The following is a 19,422-nucleotide window of genomic DNA, read 5'->3' on the forward strand; positions in this document are numbered from 1 at the left end:
TTGAAGCAACTCGGGAAATCTTATGGCTTCGAAGAATTCTTGAAGACTTGCAAACACCAAAAATTACATCAACTCCACTCTTCATTGACAATCAAAGATACATTAAATACCCGGATGTAGATTTTCCCTCTATGGAATCACCTGCATAATCGGATTCAGAATAGCCAACCAAAGAAAATTGGTTTGTCTTGGAGTATTTGAGCCCATAGTGTTGAGTACCTTGCAAATAGCGAAGAATGCGTTTGGCAGCTAACCAATGAGTTTCTCTAGGTTGTTGCATAAACCTTGAAAGAACTCCAACAACAAAAGAAATATCTGGACGGGTAGTTGTAGCATAAATCAAGCTACCAAAAAGTTTCTTGTAGATAGTTGCATCAACCAATGCTGAAGGGTCATCTAAAGAGAGCTTAAGATTTTGCTCCATAAGAGTACTAAGGGGCTTACAATCAGCCATGCCAAACTTATGCAAAAGTTCACCAATATATTATTGTTGGGTGATAAAAATAAAATGAGGTGTTTGAGTTACCTCAATACCCAAACAGTAATGAAGATGGCCCAAATCAGTCATATCAAAACCTTGCTTCAGTTGTTCTTTCACATTTTGAATATTATTCTCATCAGGACCAGTGATAAATAAATCATCCACATAAACAACAAGATAGACAATAATGTTATCAAGTTTTTTGACAAAAAGTGTGGCATCATCAAATTCAAAATGTTGAAAATTCAACTTTAAGAGATACTCGATAAGTTTTTCATACCAGGCTCGAGGAGCTTGTTTCAAACCATATAATGATTTGACAAGCTTGCATACTTGATGTTCTTTTCCATTGACTGCATACCCATCTGGTTGAGTCATATAAACCGATTCTTTGAGATCACCCTTTAAGAATGTTGTTTTAACATCCATTTGGTGAATTTTTCACCCATATTGCGTTGCAAGGGCCAACAAAGCACGAATGGTGGTCCATTTTGTTGTAGGTGCAAAGGTTTCATCATAATCTATGCCTTCCTTTTGAGCATAACCTTTGGCAACAAGTCGGGCTTTGTGTTTGTCAAGTGTACCATCTACTTTATATTTATTCCTGAAAATCCACTTGCAGCCAATAGGTTTACAACCAAGTGGAGGATCAACCAACTCCCATGTGCCATTTTTCAAAAGAGCATCATACTCATCTTGCATAGCTTTCCTCCATACTGTAATATTTTTGGCTTCATTATAGGATGATGGTTCAGAGTCAATTATGAGATTGAGTTCACCAATGGTCTCCAAGTTATCTGCACTATTGGTTTGAGCTTGGAACCTTGCTTTGTAAGATCTTCTTGTACCTGTTTTACCTATTTCATCAGGTCTTAAATCTTTCAATGTTTGTTGGACTTGTTTTGCCCACTTATGAGAAGACTTTGGTTGCAGAAAAAATGTGACCATTTCATTACTAGATGTTGTATTAGTGGTTAATAGTTCAGAGAGTTCAAGCTCATCATGATGGGTTTCTTCTTGGTCATTTATTGATGGAGCAGCATGAATTAGATCACTTGGAGATATAGATTCTATATGTGGAATCTCACAAGAGTTTTCTATCCAAGGAGAAAAATTTGTAATTGTATCAAGCTGTTTGAATTTACATTCATCATTTTCAGCAATGTTGGAGGTTTCAACAAATACAACATCAAATGTAATAAAGAAAGTTTTGTTGACTTCATCATACAACCTATATGCTTTGGAAGATTCTGAATAATCAAGAAAAATACACTCAGTATTGTGATGTTGCAACTTACTTCTTTTGTCCTTGGGAATTAAAGCATAGCAAGTGGAACCAGAAATGTGAAGATGTCGAACAGAAGGAGGATATCCAAACCACACTTCATATGGAATAGATTGGTGTAATGCAGATGATGGAGATCTATTACGAAGATAAACTGCAGTTCTTATTGCTTCAGCCCAAAAATGTAATTTGATTCCTTTAAAATATAACATTACACGAACCATATTCATGATAGTTCTATTCATTCGTTCAACAACACCATTTTGTTGAGGAGTACTTGGAATAGTAAGATGATGTTGGATCCCATTTTGGCGTAGATAGTCCTAAAAAACTAGAGAAGTAAATTCTACACCATTATCTATTCGAAGAGTACCGATTTGAGATTGAGCTTGTTTTTCAATCATAACACGAAACCTTTTAAAAAATTCAAAAGCTTCTAATTTTTGCTGCAAGAAATAAATCCAAGTCATGTGATTGTAATCATCAATAAACAACATGAAATACTTAGATCCTCCCACAGAATTTACTGGTAAAGGCCCACATAAATCAGAGAGCTGCAATTTTCTTTGTGCTTTCCAAGTGGAGCGAGGAAATGAATTTCTATGTTGCTTGGTAAGAATACATGCTTCACATTTTTTAATTGTTTTAGGCAAAACAGGTAAGCCATCAACACCATTATTTTGTAGGATATGAATGTTATCATAACCAATATGCCCAAGTCTTGCATGCCATAAAAGAACAAGAGATATACTACCTTCTTCAATAAGATATGAAAAAAAATTAGAACAAGAAGAAGTTCCATTTAGTTTTAATAATCTCCCATCCTCACATCTAGTGAATACAACTTGATTATTTGATTGTTTTCTAATAACAACTTGCCCATCTTTTAACAGAATAGAGTAGCCTTGTTGTCGAATCAATACTAGTGATAACAAATTACATTGCAATTGAGGAATAAACAATACATCATGAAGCACAAAGTCTGGAAGATTAGGCAACTTAAATCAAATAGTTCCTTTTCCAATAGGTTTGAGACTTGATTTATCAGCTAAATAAATTGGACCACATGCACTTTCATGAAATTCCTCAAATTAATCACGTCAAAATGTCATATGTTGTGTGGCTCCAGTATCTAAGATCCAAGAATCATACCATGAGGAATTAAATGCAAAGTCAGAAACAGAAAGCACATATTGAACACCATCACTATCACAAGCAAATTGGGTTGCTCCTGGAATTTTATCTTCTGAATGTTTATCATCATTATAAACTTTTGTTTTATCTTTTTTCTTAAAAATATTTTCTTTAAAACTTTCTATCTTATCCCATGACAGCTTGCATTCATGTGCTTCATGACTTCCTTTTCTACCACATCTTTTACAATATAAATGTTGCCTATGGGTATGTGCAAGATCATGGGGGGCCAAAAAGTGGCAATGGAAAACAAAATGCGTTTTCAACCTTCCCAAACACACCAAAATCCGCTTTAACTTTTTGTTTGGGTCGGACGAAATTTGAATTTGGTTTGGTAATACCAAACCAAATCGGATATCCGCGGATATCCGATTTGTGATGTCACTATTGTGATATCATACTGTAGACACCCAAAATTGTCCAGTCTAATTAAATAAATATTTTATTTATTTAATTACTTTAGCCTAATTCTTCTATTAATTGAATAAATCTTTATTTATTTAATTAATTCATTTATCCTCTTCTACCCTTATTTCTCATTTAAATAAATACATTTATTTATTTAAATTATCTTTTTCCTAAATTAAATAAATATCTTATTTATTTAATTGATCCCACTTCTTCTATTAATGAAATGAATCTTTATTTATTTAATTAATTCGTTAGCATTTTCTACCCATGACACATGTCATTCATCTCTTAATTCATACACTACCTACCCTTTTCATTATTTTATTATTTCTTTTACTTACCCTCTAATCATAGCCGACCTTCTTTTACACCTCTCAATCTTATCCCTCCATTTCATATAGTGTCTTCTATATAAGGAGATGCTTCCTTCATTATCAAACCCATCGTTGACTACTTGACTACACTATGCTTTTGAACATAGGCGATCCTACTTACAACCACATTTTTGTTCTTTGTTGAGCTCTTGTGTGCACATAAAATCTGAGAGCAAATATATCAAGCAAGATCAATGGAGATAGGAAGAATGGAGATCCAAACCCTATTGGACATGTCATGGTATAATCTTTGTGATCTCATTTGATTTGCATTGTCTTAGGTAATCTTCATATGTTATGGTGGATCTTTGTTGTTGTTAGGCTAGGGTTTTGTGGTTGAATTCATTTAGTCTTTCAATATTGTGATTATCCATTTTCACCATAAACATTTTGGTACATCCGATGGGACATGGATTTTTGTTAGATCTATGTTTTTTGCAGATTTTTCTAACCCTATATTGTTGTTTTGTAAAACAATTTGGAGAATAACCTTGTGCAGCTAGGGTTTTGGACACAAAATCAAGATCTTGGAGAGATTTGATCATATCTCACAAACGTCTTGGAAATTTTGCACCAAATTTTTTTATCAAGTTGAATAAAGTATCAGGAGCTCTCAATCCAAAATTCAAAATTTTTGGAGCACATTTTCATTTTCTATGAATTTTTTATGATTTTTCATAAAAAATTAATTTTGATAGCAAATGAAAGATTTTTTTAGATTTTCTTAAATTTTGGGAAATCTCTCATAATTATACATAGGATCTATTCTTTTTTATTTTTATTTTGATGCAAAATATTTCTCTAAAAATTAGATCTTTAAAAATTAAGGTTTTTCCTTATTTTGATCAGATCTCACAAACGGATTTGAATTTTGGCATCAAATTGTTTGTGCAGGTCAAGAAAAGTATTAGAAGGATTCAGTAAAAATTTAAGATTTTTTGAATCACTTTTTCAATTTATATGAATTTTTTATGATTTTTCATAAAAAATTAATTTTGAGAGAAAATTAGCAAATTTTTTGGATTTTCTTACATTTTTGGAGATATATCAGAATTATACATAGGATATGTTCTTTTTAATTTTAAATTTGATGCAAAATCATTCCTCAAAAATTAGATCTTTGAAAATTAGGGTTTTGCATTATTTTACTCATATCTCACAAACTGCTTGGATTTGTTGCAGAAATTTTTTTATGCAGGTTTGGAAGGCTATCAGGACTCTCCAGTAAAAATGTCAGATTTTTTGGATCGATTTTGCATTTTATATGAATTTTTTATGATTTTTCATAAAAAAATAATTTTTGGAGCAAATTTCTTGGATTTTCTTACATTTCTGGAAATCTCTTGAAATTTTATAGGTGGTCTTTTTTTATGATGAATCAGATCTTTGAGTTGGTCAACAAAATGCATTGTTGAAGGCCCCTATTTCACAAAGTCTTTTGGATCTAAAATTTACCTAACTTGTGTGCTTGCAGGAAGGGGTGATTATTTCAAACAATCCAAACTACTAATAAATCTTTGTTGCAGGTCCTTGGCAAGGGTTTTTGGATTTTTATTGTGTGCCTTGTTTTCATAGACTAGCAAACACTTCAATTGGTGCACTAAAATTGAATCATTGTCTTTTGTGTCTTGAGCAATAGGCTTTTTTTGTTTAATCTTTAGAGGGTCTGTCTTCCCATGTGGTCATTAGGACTACTAGTGAGAAGAGAACAACCCAAGTGGTAGTGAGGAAAACCCACCTCTTCCAAACCACTATAAACAACTGTATTCATGGTGAAAACTATGGATAACGTGTGCTGATTAGTTCATATCGACACTATGTCTCCCCATAAACCCGTTTGATCAAATTTATTTGATCAGTTGTAGGGTGTAACCCCTACCAGCTGGGAGCCTTCTATATTTACAGAGCTGAAAGTGCCACATGTATGGCCACATGAGCAGATGCCCTTACTAGCACCTTTTTGTTTTAGAAGCCAAAATCCTTCTAGTTGTTGAGGCAGGAGGTCGGACCTCTGGTAGCGGCCCACACACATACGGTTCTTAGTAGAGATACAAAGTTCACCACGAGGAGTTTTCGTGGGGATTAATGCTTGGCTGACCCGAGAAGTGAGTGTCGAGGGTGGAGCCAGTGAGGTCAAGCATCTAAGTATTCGCTCTAAATAGCATAGCCTCGGGGGTAAAACCTCATGTGGGATCAACAACTATTGTCTTGGCCAGCCATAAGAATTGTGTTTGACTTATTTTAAACATTCAAAACATTCAAGACCAAACAGCAAAACATTGTGTCTTTTGTGTCTTCATGTGTATGCAAAACATTTTTACATCAAACAACACACTTTTCTTAGAGTCATTTTGAGTCTAAACACTTGCAAACATTGAGTCCTCATCAACATTGTGTCCTATTGTCATGAAAAACAGTCAAACATTCAGATTTAGTCATAACCAACAACTTCACAAATTGGAAAAATTTTACAGTCCAGCAAACAAGAGCAATCAGTTTCAAAATTCTTGAGCTTCCTAGGTTGTTTCTCGAGGTTTTCATCTAGCATTCAACTTGTCTTTGGGTCTCACAAAGTCCATCATTGCTTTACATCTTGCATTAAATTTACATTTGTCTAAACTTGAGTCAAAAGGTCACTTGCTTGTCCTCATCATACTTTGTCAACACACTACATACAACAACATTTTGCTAAGTGGTCCCTCATCAAGGTCTATCACCTTTGGGTCTCATTTGGTCTTACTTAGAGTCAAGGTCAACTTACCTCATCAAGAGAAACTATCCTCTCTTTGGAAGTCACACCTACTCTACTACATACATACTTGGTCTTACACTTTGGACATTGCAAGTACACCTAAGATTCATTTACATTCCATCCAACCCTTGGTCTTCCATACTTTTTTCATTTTCATCTAGTCTCACACATCTCGGTCAATACCTAGTTCATGGTTGAAACCCATCTTCAAAAATCTAGGAGAGAAACTAAAGAGGCTCAAGAGTCCGCAAACATGAGTTCTTATGAGTATGACAATGATATCTTTTTCAATTTTGATCATACTACAATACCTGACATGGATGCCTATAGAAACATTCCAAATGTTGAGAACATGGACACCACAAACAACAATGATACACACAATGATGATATGGATAACTTTTCAGTACTTTCAGCAGATGTGGAAGAATCCATTATGGATCCCCATTTCAATCGATTGGTTGAGGAAATAATGAGGAGGGATAGACAATACTTCTTACAAATGATGGCACAAAGTGGAGCCAAGATACCTCATGATTTTGACATGTCTCAAATAATGGAAAATCGACCTTTGCAACAACCTCACTCCAACATGGATCAAAGGAGGCCTAATAGTGGAGGCAATAGAAGACCACATCTTGTGCCTAAAACACCATCATCTTTGTTTCAAAAACCAGTCCCACATACACATGGTCAAGCATATGATACTCACCTTCACAGACCATTATGGAAGTCTTATGCAGAGAAATATGCTCAATCACATATCAATGCTAAGGATCGACCACCAAGCAATTGGATATTCAAACGCATGCTCAAAATTTGGACACAAGGAAGCCTCGTGTGAAATTTGGGGGCAACACATTAGAACATGACATGCCTATAGAGTATGGTATACATGGACAAAATAGATATTTCGTTCCTCAACATGAATCTATACCAAGTGGTCCATATATGCAGCATCACTATAGACCTCCTCCATATGAACATGTGTATGATCAATATCATCCATATATGCAACATGCTCCTCCTCCAATTGGTGCCTCAAGCATAGGGTATGGTCCAAGAAGTCGATCTCCACCTAAGAACAATTTGGAGCAAAAAATCAGGGACTTACAAAAGAAAATGGAGGACATAAATACACCGAAGCCAACATACACAATGAGAGACATATTTCCTTATCCATTTGACAAGAGCATTCCAATGCCTCCATTTCCTACACACTTTGTGACGCCTAAGTTTGATAAGTATAGAGGAAAAGGGGATCCTAAGGCACACATAAGATAGTTTTTCATAGCTTGCATTGAGGTAGCAGCAGAAGAGACATATTTGATGAGATTATTCCCACAAAGCTTAGGAGATCAAGCTATGGAATGGTTCTCTCAACTCCCACCTAGAATTAAGTCATGGGGTGATCTAGTAGAGGCATTTATTCAACATTTCTCCTACAACATAGAGACAGACATATCAGTCACTACTTTGTGCAACACCAAGCAAAAAGATGGAGAGTCTTTTTCATCATTTTTACAAAGATGGAGGAATCTAGCCAACAGATGCTCTTGTGAAATTCCACAAAAACAAATGGTAGAGATGTTCACCCAAAATGTTAACAAAGACATTGGCTATGATCTAAGGAAAGCTTGTTTGTCCACCTTCAAGGATGTCATTGAAAAAGGCTTAGTGACAAAAAAGGTCCTAACTGAACAAGGAGTCATTAAGATATTCAAGGAAAACAAAGATGACTTTAAAGGAAAAGACAAGCCAAGATTTTGGAATAAAAACAAGAACACAGTCAATGATGGTGTTGTTGATGCCAATACAGTGCAACCCAAATTTTTTTTTTCGAGATCAAATCAAGTGAATACTCAAACAACTTATAAATCATGAAGGAAATACACTCCATTGGGAGAACCACTTGAGTCAGTTTTCAAAAAGCTAGTGGCAAACAAGGTAATCACTATTCCAGATTTTCCTCCATATGAACCAAAGGTTAAACCAAATTGGTGGAATGATGATGAATATTGTGAATTTCATAAGAGAAAGGGTCATAAGATAGGAAATTGTCATCGACTGAAGAACATCATACAAGATCTCATTGATAGAGGTGACATTGAGATTGAAGGACACTCATCCAATCAAGAACATGAAATGTTTAAGGAACCATTCCCAAAGCATGACAAGGGAAAAGCTACAACCACAGATGACCAAACCAACTATACCAGAGCATCTTATAACTATGATTCGACCATCAGTCACATCTCGATGGACAATTACATCTCTACCATTATCATCAAGGACAAAAACCCTGAGAATTCTACCCAGAGACCCAAGATTGTCTTAAAAGGCATTGGATCTTCTTCCGAACCTACCTCTAAATGTCATGTTACAACCCGCTGAGATAAATTCACTTTGCAAGGTGCTCCAGCTAAAAACACCGCTTCCTCATCAACCAAACCTGAGTATGACCTTGTAGAATAGTTAGGGAAGACACCTGCGCTCATCTCCATCCTTGGGCTCCTATGCATATCCCTTGCACATAAATCCATTCTTGAAAAAATCTTGAGAGAAACTACTATTCCTACTGATCTGAACGTGGACCAATTTCAAGCCATGGTGGGATACCTTTCCATTCCACACTCCCTTACATTCACAGAAGCCGATGACACCTCCGTAAGTCATCCACATAATGCACCGTTACACATTGAAGCCTTCATACACAAACATAGAATCAAACAAGTCCTGATAGATGGAGGAGTAGGTCTAAACATTTGTACATTGAGCACAATAATACAATTCGGATATTTAGACAAAGTTGTGAATGCTACAAACAAAATTACCATCAAGGCATATGATGATGAAGAGCGCTCATCCAAGGGCACAATTACCTTACCTCTCAGAGTTGGGCCAGTTACAAAGGATGTGATTTGTCAAGTCCTAGACCTGGATCTCACATATAATATATTGCTAGGACGTCCATGGATTCATGAGATGAGTGCAGTACCATCTACATATCATTGATGCATCAAGTTTCCACACAATGGATTTGAAGTGACTGTCAAAGCTGACCCAAATCCATTCATATATTGCAATAATCTGTGACCCAGATCAGAAATAACAATTACAGCCAATCAAGAGGCTATTCGTTCATCAGCATATGTGGATCCAGAATCCTTGAAAGCTTTTACATCAAAACAAGCAGAGATCAAAGAAAAGTTCAAGATTAAAGACCTGGGATGCGGTGAGTATATCTTTCATGTTGATCAATTCCCACTATCTCCTAAGGTATTCAGTTGATAGGAACAATCTACAAACAATTTACAATGAATTGGGTGTGAACCACCTAGTGTTGTGGCTACTGAGTCTGAATGCAAATCTCCTCCAGTGGTGCAAGCAACTCTTGATATCAATAGTCCTAAGAATGGTTCCAACAAAGAATCTATTGAGCATATCGCCATCCCTCTTGAGAACTCACATAGCCTTAACATTTCATCTGCTCATTCCATTTCCACTCCTCTCCCAAACTTGGATCAACAAGAATTACAAAAGCCCTTACTCATTGGGGATCAAAAATCAAGCTTTGAAAAGAAAAATCTAAAAGTCAAAAATAAAGAGAAGTCCTTTAGTCCAAATCAAAATCAAAAGCTATTGGACTCTGCAAAAATCAAAGTCAAGGATAAAAATCCTATGAAAGAAAAAGAGCAAGAGTTGATCTCCCCTAATATCAAAATAACTGGGGGCAAAAGTTCTACAATTTTAAGTCAAAAAGCATACTTGTTGATCCTAAGTCTCCATCATGCTATCCTACTTTCACTTCTTTTTGCAATCATAAGCCTTCATCACTCATCCACTTGTTCCATACATCTATTCCCTTCTGGCGATACATCATGGACCTTTAATGGAGCTTCCTCAAGGGACTTTGTTATCAGGGATGCCCAAACTTCTTTAGGTGACACACATATGGGATTGTGTAGTCCACACACTAGTAATTCTATCTCAGTTCCCTTATCAAGGAAGACAATCACTCGAGCTACACATCATCCAATCAAGGAACAATGCAGCTACAATCATAAAGTCAAGCCTCACACATTTGAGGTAGGTGAATTGGTTCTCAGAGAAAATCCTAAAAATCAACAGGATAGAGAGAAGAAGGGCAAGTTTGAACCAAATTGGCTTGGTCCTTACATCATCACAGCAACATATGGATCTGGTGCATATCAGCTCTCAACTACAGAAGGTGAACTTTTGGAGGATCCTATCAATAGCATGCACCTTCGCAGGTTCTACACATAGCTCTTTGGAATATCCTAATTCAAAAAATACAAAAAAATCAAAAATTTCAAAAATACAAAAAAATCAAAAATTTCAAAAAATACAAAAAAATCAAAATTCAAAAATACAAAAAAATCAAAAATTTCAAAAATACAAAAAAATCAAAATTTTTCAAAAAAAAATACAAAAAAATCAAAAAATAAAAAAATAAAAAAAAATTTATAAAACAAAAAAAAATCATTACTTGGTGAAAACCTGGCAAACAGGCACCTTGTAACACAAAAAAATTGAAAAATCCAAAAAAGTAAAAAAAAAAATTCGTCCAACGCTGAAAACCACTTCGGTGGCGCCCTGGGCAAGTACCATGGTGAAAACTGGGTCACCAGTGCCATGTGTAGAGACATTGCTCCTCCCTCCTTCAGGATTCCATCTCATCCTTTCACTTTGCACACACTCACGACCTATCCATCCATAATAAACTTACCCATTCCCATCATGGTTTGTTATTGATCTACCTAAGATTGGTTAGCCATTCATAATAAACCTCCCTTTTCACTCCTTTCCATCCATAATAAATTAGCTCCTATCTGTGGCTAAGGAAAATCCTACGTCTAGTGATGGGTGTGGAACTAAGAACATCACATGTTTTGAGGAGTATAGTTTCTTCTAGCTTCCTTCAGTTTGTCCGCGCACAATCTGCAATAAAGCAACATTTGCATCACAGATCCGCAATAAAGTTCCTTCTTCTTCGCAATAAAGTATCAGTTTCATGGATTCAGTCAATTTCAGATGAGACAGCAGCAACAATGGGCTTCAACAAAATCAAATCTTTCAACAGACTTAGGCAACATATGGTTCTGTGATATATATCCTTTTTGTGAAAGTAAACATTGTGACCACAATCAAATAAGACTTATACAAGTGACAACAGACACTAAACTTGAGGACTACAGTGGATGTTGGTGTCGAGTCTTGGTTTTCTTTTGATTTTATCTTTTGGTGACATGTCTTTTAGCTTTTTCAAGATGTCTCTGACTAGAGATTCTATCTCCAGGATGTCTTTGACTAGAAAGGCGAGGATGGGGTATCGTCACCTATTTGTATTTGTTGTCTGTGGATTGTCTCTTAATAATGCTATGACTTGTCCAAGGATATGAGGACACTATGAGTCTAGTGTGAACTGGGGCATTCCTTGTTTATGACTGTCTTATCTCCATGCAAACAGGTACAATGACTTTCTAGGTCGAACATATGCCTCGATTGTCATAACCTACTTGCCATAATAAAGCTCAATGATGATAACGCACAAGAACCTCTTTCACTTTCATATCTTCTATCTTCCATCCCCCTTTCTTGATTGACTTCCATCGTCCTTCTCGAGTCCACGTAGCTTACTATCACATGACTGAATATAATGACACACCAAAAACATTTGCATTTCATGTAGTTGCACCTGCATTACCACATATAAGCATTTCATACATACATATAGATATCACAATTGCATCACATCCTGCACACAACACCTGTTAGCGCAATTTACATTTGCATTATCATATTCATCTGCATTACATACATTCACATTTGCATCATGTATACACATATAAAACATGAAAGAACAAAAAAATATATATATTGCATTGCATCATATACATATTTGCATCCATATCATAAGCATCACATAAGAACATCTCATCACATAGGTACACATGCATATAGCTGCCGCAACGACGAATCATCTTATATATATCTCATATATATATATATATATATAGTGTCATGATACAATGATGTCAAAATCATATGGCTACAATCACCAGAAGGTGTCTACATCATCATACAAAAATGGTACAATACTGATACATAGGGAGCCCTCTACGGCTATGATGAATTCCCTCCCTCAAAGTCAGTTGGCCTCGACGGAGTCTGAGCCCTAGAAGGACCCGCCCCAAGATCATCTCTCCTGACCCCTATGTTGTCTGCAGCCACCCCTCATGTCGCCCTATCCAGACACAAGAACCCACTGATCACTCCCCCTAGCACTACTGGCAGTGCTAATCCTATAGCTGTCATGGTGTCCCAAGCCACATGTCCTGCCCTCATCTCCAGCCCCGGATCCTAGAACACTCGTCTAAGGGCATCCCTATCTCCGTCTCGATCGTACGGAATCAGCTCCCCATCGATCGGTATCCGCAGAATCCTGTATACATCCTCCAGGGTGACTATCATCTCCCCCATCGGCAAATGAAAAGTGCAAGTCTCGGAGTGCCACCTCTCCGCCAGTGCATTCAGCAATCCCATGTTCGCCTGAAACTCAGGCACATACAGAATATGTCTCAATCCCATAGCCTCAATCGCAACTCGGTCCTCGGCTGTCAACTCAGGTCACAACCTCTGAGTCGATGGGAATCTCTCCCGTGACTCCAGCATAGGCAAATACTCCTGCAGTCACACAAATCAAGCACCTCAGTTCTAGTGACACTCATTGTTCATCACAAAGTGTTGCTTCTATCCTAGTGGTACTCCCTATTCATCACAAAGTACTACATGTTTGGCACTCCCTGTTCATCACAAAGTGCTGCTCACATTTGCACTCACTGTTCATCACAAAGTGTTGCTCATATTTTAGTACTCCTTGTTCATCACAAAGTACTATATCTTGGTACTCACTGTTCATCACAAAGTGCCTTGATCTATCTTATCCTAGGGCCTATGCTTGAGTGAATCCTCTTGAGTAGTTTCCTAATTGGCAACGTATGTTCTATCACAGAATTGTTAATCCTAGCCCTATTTGCTATCCTAGTTTTCCCTAAAGGACCTACTTGAGTGTATCCTCTCAGCAACTTATCCAATTGACAGCGTATGTTCATCACAGAATTGTCGATTTGACCTAGAAGACACAAATTCACATTTTTGGACACAAACGCGCTTTCTTGACATAAACACGCATTTATTACTCTACCTAGCATGCATTAATGACAACAATAAATGCATCAAAGTACAAGGAGGTTTTGTGGTACTTACTGGCTCTCCTACCTCTACTGGCCTCTGGAATCGACGAATGTGGTCGAATCTGTGAACCAAAGCCATCATTGCTGACTACTGCTGCTCTTTTCTCTCTCTACACTCTAATCTCTTGGAGGTGTAGATGACAATGAGGATGTATTTCCCTCGTGGTCTATCTTATAGACTGCCCTAGCCCTCATTTCCCGAGTCAGTCTTCATTATCCTGTGACTCTATCACTTTATCCGGTCAGTCCATTCTATCCCATCTTTCTTATCGAGATATTGTCTGTGGTCTTTTCACACATTTTCATCCAATCTCTCGAGGGGGCATATCATTCCCATCTTGGGGCAACTCTGTATCAGTTCATCGTATCTTCTTTGAAACAACGCGATAAGCCGCATTGTCTCAAAGAGGGACAAAATGTAGACACCCAAAATTGTCCAGTCTAATTAAATAAATATTTTATTTATTTAATTACTTTAGCCTAATTCTTCTATTAATTGAATAAATCTTTATTTATTTAATTAATTCATTTATCCTCTTCTACCCTTATTTCTCATTTAAATAAATACATTTATTTATTTAAATTATCATTTTCCTAAATTAAATAAATATCTTATTTATTTAATTGATCCCACTTCTTCTATTAATGAAATGAATCTTTATTTATTTAATTAATTCATTAGCCTTTTCTACCCATGACACGTGTCATTTATCTCTTAATTCATACACTACCTACCCCTTTCATTATTTTATTATTTCTTTTACCTACCCTCTAATCATAACCGACCTCCTTTTACACCTCTCAATCTTATCCCTCCATTTCATATAGTGTCTTCTATATAAGGAGATGCTTCCTTCATTATCAAACCCCCCATTGACTACTTGACTACACTATGCTTTTGAACATAGGCGATCCTACTTGCAACCACATTTCCGTTCTTTGTTGAGCTCTTGTGTGCACATAAAATTTGAGAGCAAATATATCAAGCAAGATCAATGGAGATAGGAAGAATGGAGATCCAAACCCTATTGGACATGTCATGGTATAATCTTTGTAATTTCATTTGATTTGCATTGTCTTAGGTAATCTTCATATGTTATGGTGGATCTTTGTTGTTGTTAGGCTAGGGTTTTGTGGTTGAATTCATTTAGTCTTTCAACATTGTTGTTATCCATTTTCACCATAAACACATACTTTTCAAATCGAATATCCGAATATCCGATTTTATCAACATAAAAAATATAGTTTAGTAAAATGGGCATAACTTTTGTGTTTCTTATCAAAATTTTGATTTTTTATAGGCGTTGGAAAGGTAATTCATAGAACTATCAAATGGATGAGGTATTATGATGATATTATAGACCAAAAATTAATTATAACCATTTTAAGTTAGTCCTTCAATTTTAAAATTTAAATACTCACAAATTTTGCATACAAAGTCTCATTTTTTTTCCCTATCACCTCCTTTATCTATCACTTGTCTATCTATACTTATATAATATATTTTATATATCTCTTTCATCTCTACTTATGTCACTTATTTTCTCATTCCATGTAGATAAATAAATTCCCAAGTTACATGCATCTCTGCATATATCTCCATCTTTCTATTCATATCTCTCCCTCTCCCACTCCATCATTGTCACTCCTTATTTCTATATTTCTCTCTAATAATCTCTCTTCTCTCTGTTTATCTCCCTCCTTTACCTTATGCTACCTATACTTATATATTACTTGTCTCTATCACCTCCTTTCTCTCCCTATCCCTCTCTCTCTATATCCCTATAGACCTATCTTCATGTATATCTATATCTCATTATCTCTAAATCTCACTTATTCACTCTATCTCTCCCTCCATTTGTCTTACTTTCTCTATCACGTTCTATCCATATCTATCTCTATATCCATCTTCACATCTCCATCTCTTTCCCTATCAATCTCTCTTTTTATATGTTCCTCTATCTTTATATATATTCCTCTATACATGATTAATCTACTTCTTTGTCTCTTCCTCTACCACCCTCTTGAAGTATCTTTCCCTTTCTCTACTTTTATCTCTTTGTTTACTCCATCTTTATATATATTTTTCTCTCTCCCTCTCTATCTATCCCTATCTACAATCTCTATCTCTCTTTCTCACTCTCTTTCACTATCTATATATCTCTATCTATCAATATTTCTCTTCCTTTATATCTCTCTATCTCTTCCTTTTTTTATCTCTCTCTTTACCCCTCTCTATCCATTTTTCTCCATCTCTTCATATATGTATATTTGTCTTTACCTCTCTCTTTATCTATATCTATTCACCTCCCTCTCCCTTTATCTTCATTTTTTATCTCTATCTTCCTCTCTCCTTTTCAATATCGAGATATGCCTACCTATTTCTATCCATCCTTATCCTTTAGTTTTAGTCCCTCTCACTTCATACTCTTTAATATCTATATCTCTATTTATTTCCTTGTCCTTTAGTTCTTTTCCTTCTCTTTAGTTCTTCATCTCTCTTCACCCTTATATCTCTCCTTATTTGAAAATTAGTATATATGGTCTCCTAAGGGGTGTTATCATGTCCTAAGGGGTCATAGAACATCATATGACCCCTTAGGACACAATATGACCCCTAACGACACCATATGGTCTCCTAAGGGGTCATATGGTGTCATAAGGGGTCATAAAACACCATATGACCCCTTAAGACATAGTAAGACCCCTAATGACACCATATGGTGTCTTAAGGGGTCATAAGACACCAAATGACCCCTTAGGACACTATACAACCCCTAATGACACAATGTGGCATCCTAAAGGGTCATATGGTGTCCTAAGGGGTCATAGGACACCATATGACCCCTTAGGACACCATACGACCCATAGAACCATATAGTGTCCCAAGGGGTCATATGGTGTCTTAAGGGGTCAAAGAATGTCATATGACCAATTAAGACACAATATGACCCATGATGACACCTAAGGGGTCATAAGACACCATATGACCCCTTATAACACCATACGATCCCTTACAACACCATATGGTGTCCTAAGGGGTCATATAACACCATATGACCCCTTATAACACAAGAAGACCCATAACAACATGATATGGTGTCCTTAGGGGTCATTGGTGTCAGGAGACACCATATGACCCCTTAGGATACAATATGACCCCTAATGATACCTAAGGGGTCATATGGTGTCCTAAGGGGTCATATGGTGTCCTAGGAACCTTTAGGACATAATATGACCCCTTAGCACACCATACAACCCCTAATGACACCATATGGTGTCCTAAGGGGTCGTAGGACACCATATGACCTGTTAGGACACAATATGACCCCTAACAACACCTAAGGGGTCATAGTGTGTCCGAAGGAGTCATAGGACACCATATGACCCCTAATGACACTATATGGTGTCTTAAGGGGTCATATTGTGTCCTAAGGGTTCATAGGAGACCATATGACCTGTAACAACACAAAATGACACCTAACAATACCTAAGGGGTCATATGGTGTTCTAATGGGTCATAGGACACCATATGACCCCTTATCACACCATATGACCCCTTAGAACACCATACGATGCATACTGATACTATATTGTGTCCTAAGGGGTCATAGGACACCATATGACCCATAACAGCATAATATGGTGTCCTAGAGGGTCATAAAACACCATATGACCCCTTAGAATACCATACGACCCATAACGACACAATCTAGTGTCTTAAGGGGTCATAAGACACAATATTACCCCTTAGGACATAATATGACCCCTAACGATGTCATATAGTGTCCCAATGGGTTATAGGACACCATATGACCTCTTAGGACACCATACAACATCATACCACCCTTTACGACACCATATGGTGTCCTAAGGGGTCATATGGTATCCTAAGGGGTCATATAACACCATATGACCCCTTAGAACACAAGAAGACCCATAACGACACGATATGGTGTCCTAAGGGGTCATATGGTGTCATCATGACCCCTTAGGAAACAATATGACCCCTAACGATACCTAAGGGGTCATATGGTGTCCTAAGGGGTATATGATGTCCTAGGAACCTTTAGGACACAATATGACCCCTTAGCACACCATACAACCCCTAATGACACCATATGGTGTCTTAAGGGGTCACACAATATGACCCCTAACAACACCTAAGGGGTCATATCGTATCCTAAGGGGTCATATAATGCCATATGACCCCTTATAACACAAGAAGACCCATAACAACATGATATGGTGTCCTAAGGGGTTATATGGTGTCAGGAGACACCATATGACCCCTTAGGACACAATATGACCCCTAATGATACCTAAGGGGTCATATGGTGTCCTAAAGGGTTATATAATGTCTTAGGAACCTTTAGGACACAATATGACCCCTTAGCACACCATACAACCCCTAGCGACACCATATGGTGTCCTAAGGGGTTTTAGGACACCATATGACCCGTTGGGACACAATATGACCCCTAACAACACCTAAGGGGTCATATTGTGTCATAAGGGGTCATAAGATACTATATGACCCCTAACCACACTATATGGTGTCTTAAGAAGTCATATTGTGTCCTAAGGGGTCATAGGACACTATATGACCCCTAACGACACAAAATGACACCTAATGATACCTAAGGGGTCATATGGTGTTCTAAGGGGTCATAGGATGCAATTTGACCCCTTAGCACACCATATGACCCATAATGACACCATATGTTGTCCTAAGGAGTCATATGGTGTCCTAAGGGGTCATAAAACACCATATGACCCCTTAGGACACCATATGATGCATAATGACATTATATGGTGTCCTAAGGGGTCATAGGACACCATATGACCCCTTAGAGGACCATACAACCCATAACAATATAATATGGTGTCTTATAGGGTCATAGAACACCATATGACCCCTTAGAACACCATACGATCCATAACGACACCATGTGGTGTCTTAAGGGGTCATAAGACACCATTTGACCCCTTAGCACACCATATGACCCCTAATGACACCATATGGTGTCCTAAGGAGTCATATGGTGTCCTAAAGGGTCATAGAACACCATATGACCCCGTAAGACACCATATGATGTATAATGACACTATATGATGTCCTAAGGGTTCATAGGACACCATATGACCCCTTAGAGGACTTTACAACCCATAACAACATAATATGGTATCTTAGAGGGTAATAGAACACCATATGACCCCTTAGAACACCATATGACCCATAACGACACCATGTGGTGTCTTAAGGGGTCATAAGAAACAATATTACCCCTTAGGACATAATATGACCCCTAACAACATCATATAGTGTCCTAAGGGGTCATAGGACACCATATGACCCCTTAGGACACCATATGACCCCTTGCAACACCATACCACCCTTTACAACACCATATGGTTTCCTAAGGGGTCATATGGTATCCTAACGGGTCATATAATACCATATGACCCCTTAGAACACAAGAAGACTCATAACCACATGATATGGTGTCCTATGGTGTCATTAGGGGTTGTATGGTGTGCTAAGGGGTCATGTTGTGTTCTAAAGGTTCCTAGGACATCATATAACCCCTTAGGACACCATATGACCCCTTAGGTATCGTTAGGGGTCATATGGTGTCCTAAGGAGT

The sequence above is a fragment of the Cryptomeria japonica genome, chromosome 2, assembly GCF_030272615.1.
Source record: "Cryptomeria japonica chromosome 2, Sugi_1.0, whole genome shotgun sequence".
In the NCBI taxonomy this organism is placed as follows: Eukaryota; Viridiplantae; Streptophyta; class Pinopsida; order Cupressales; family Cupressaceae; genus Cryptomeria; species Cryptomeria japonica.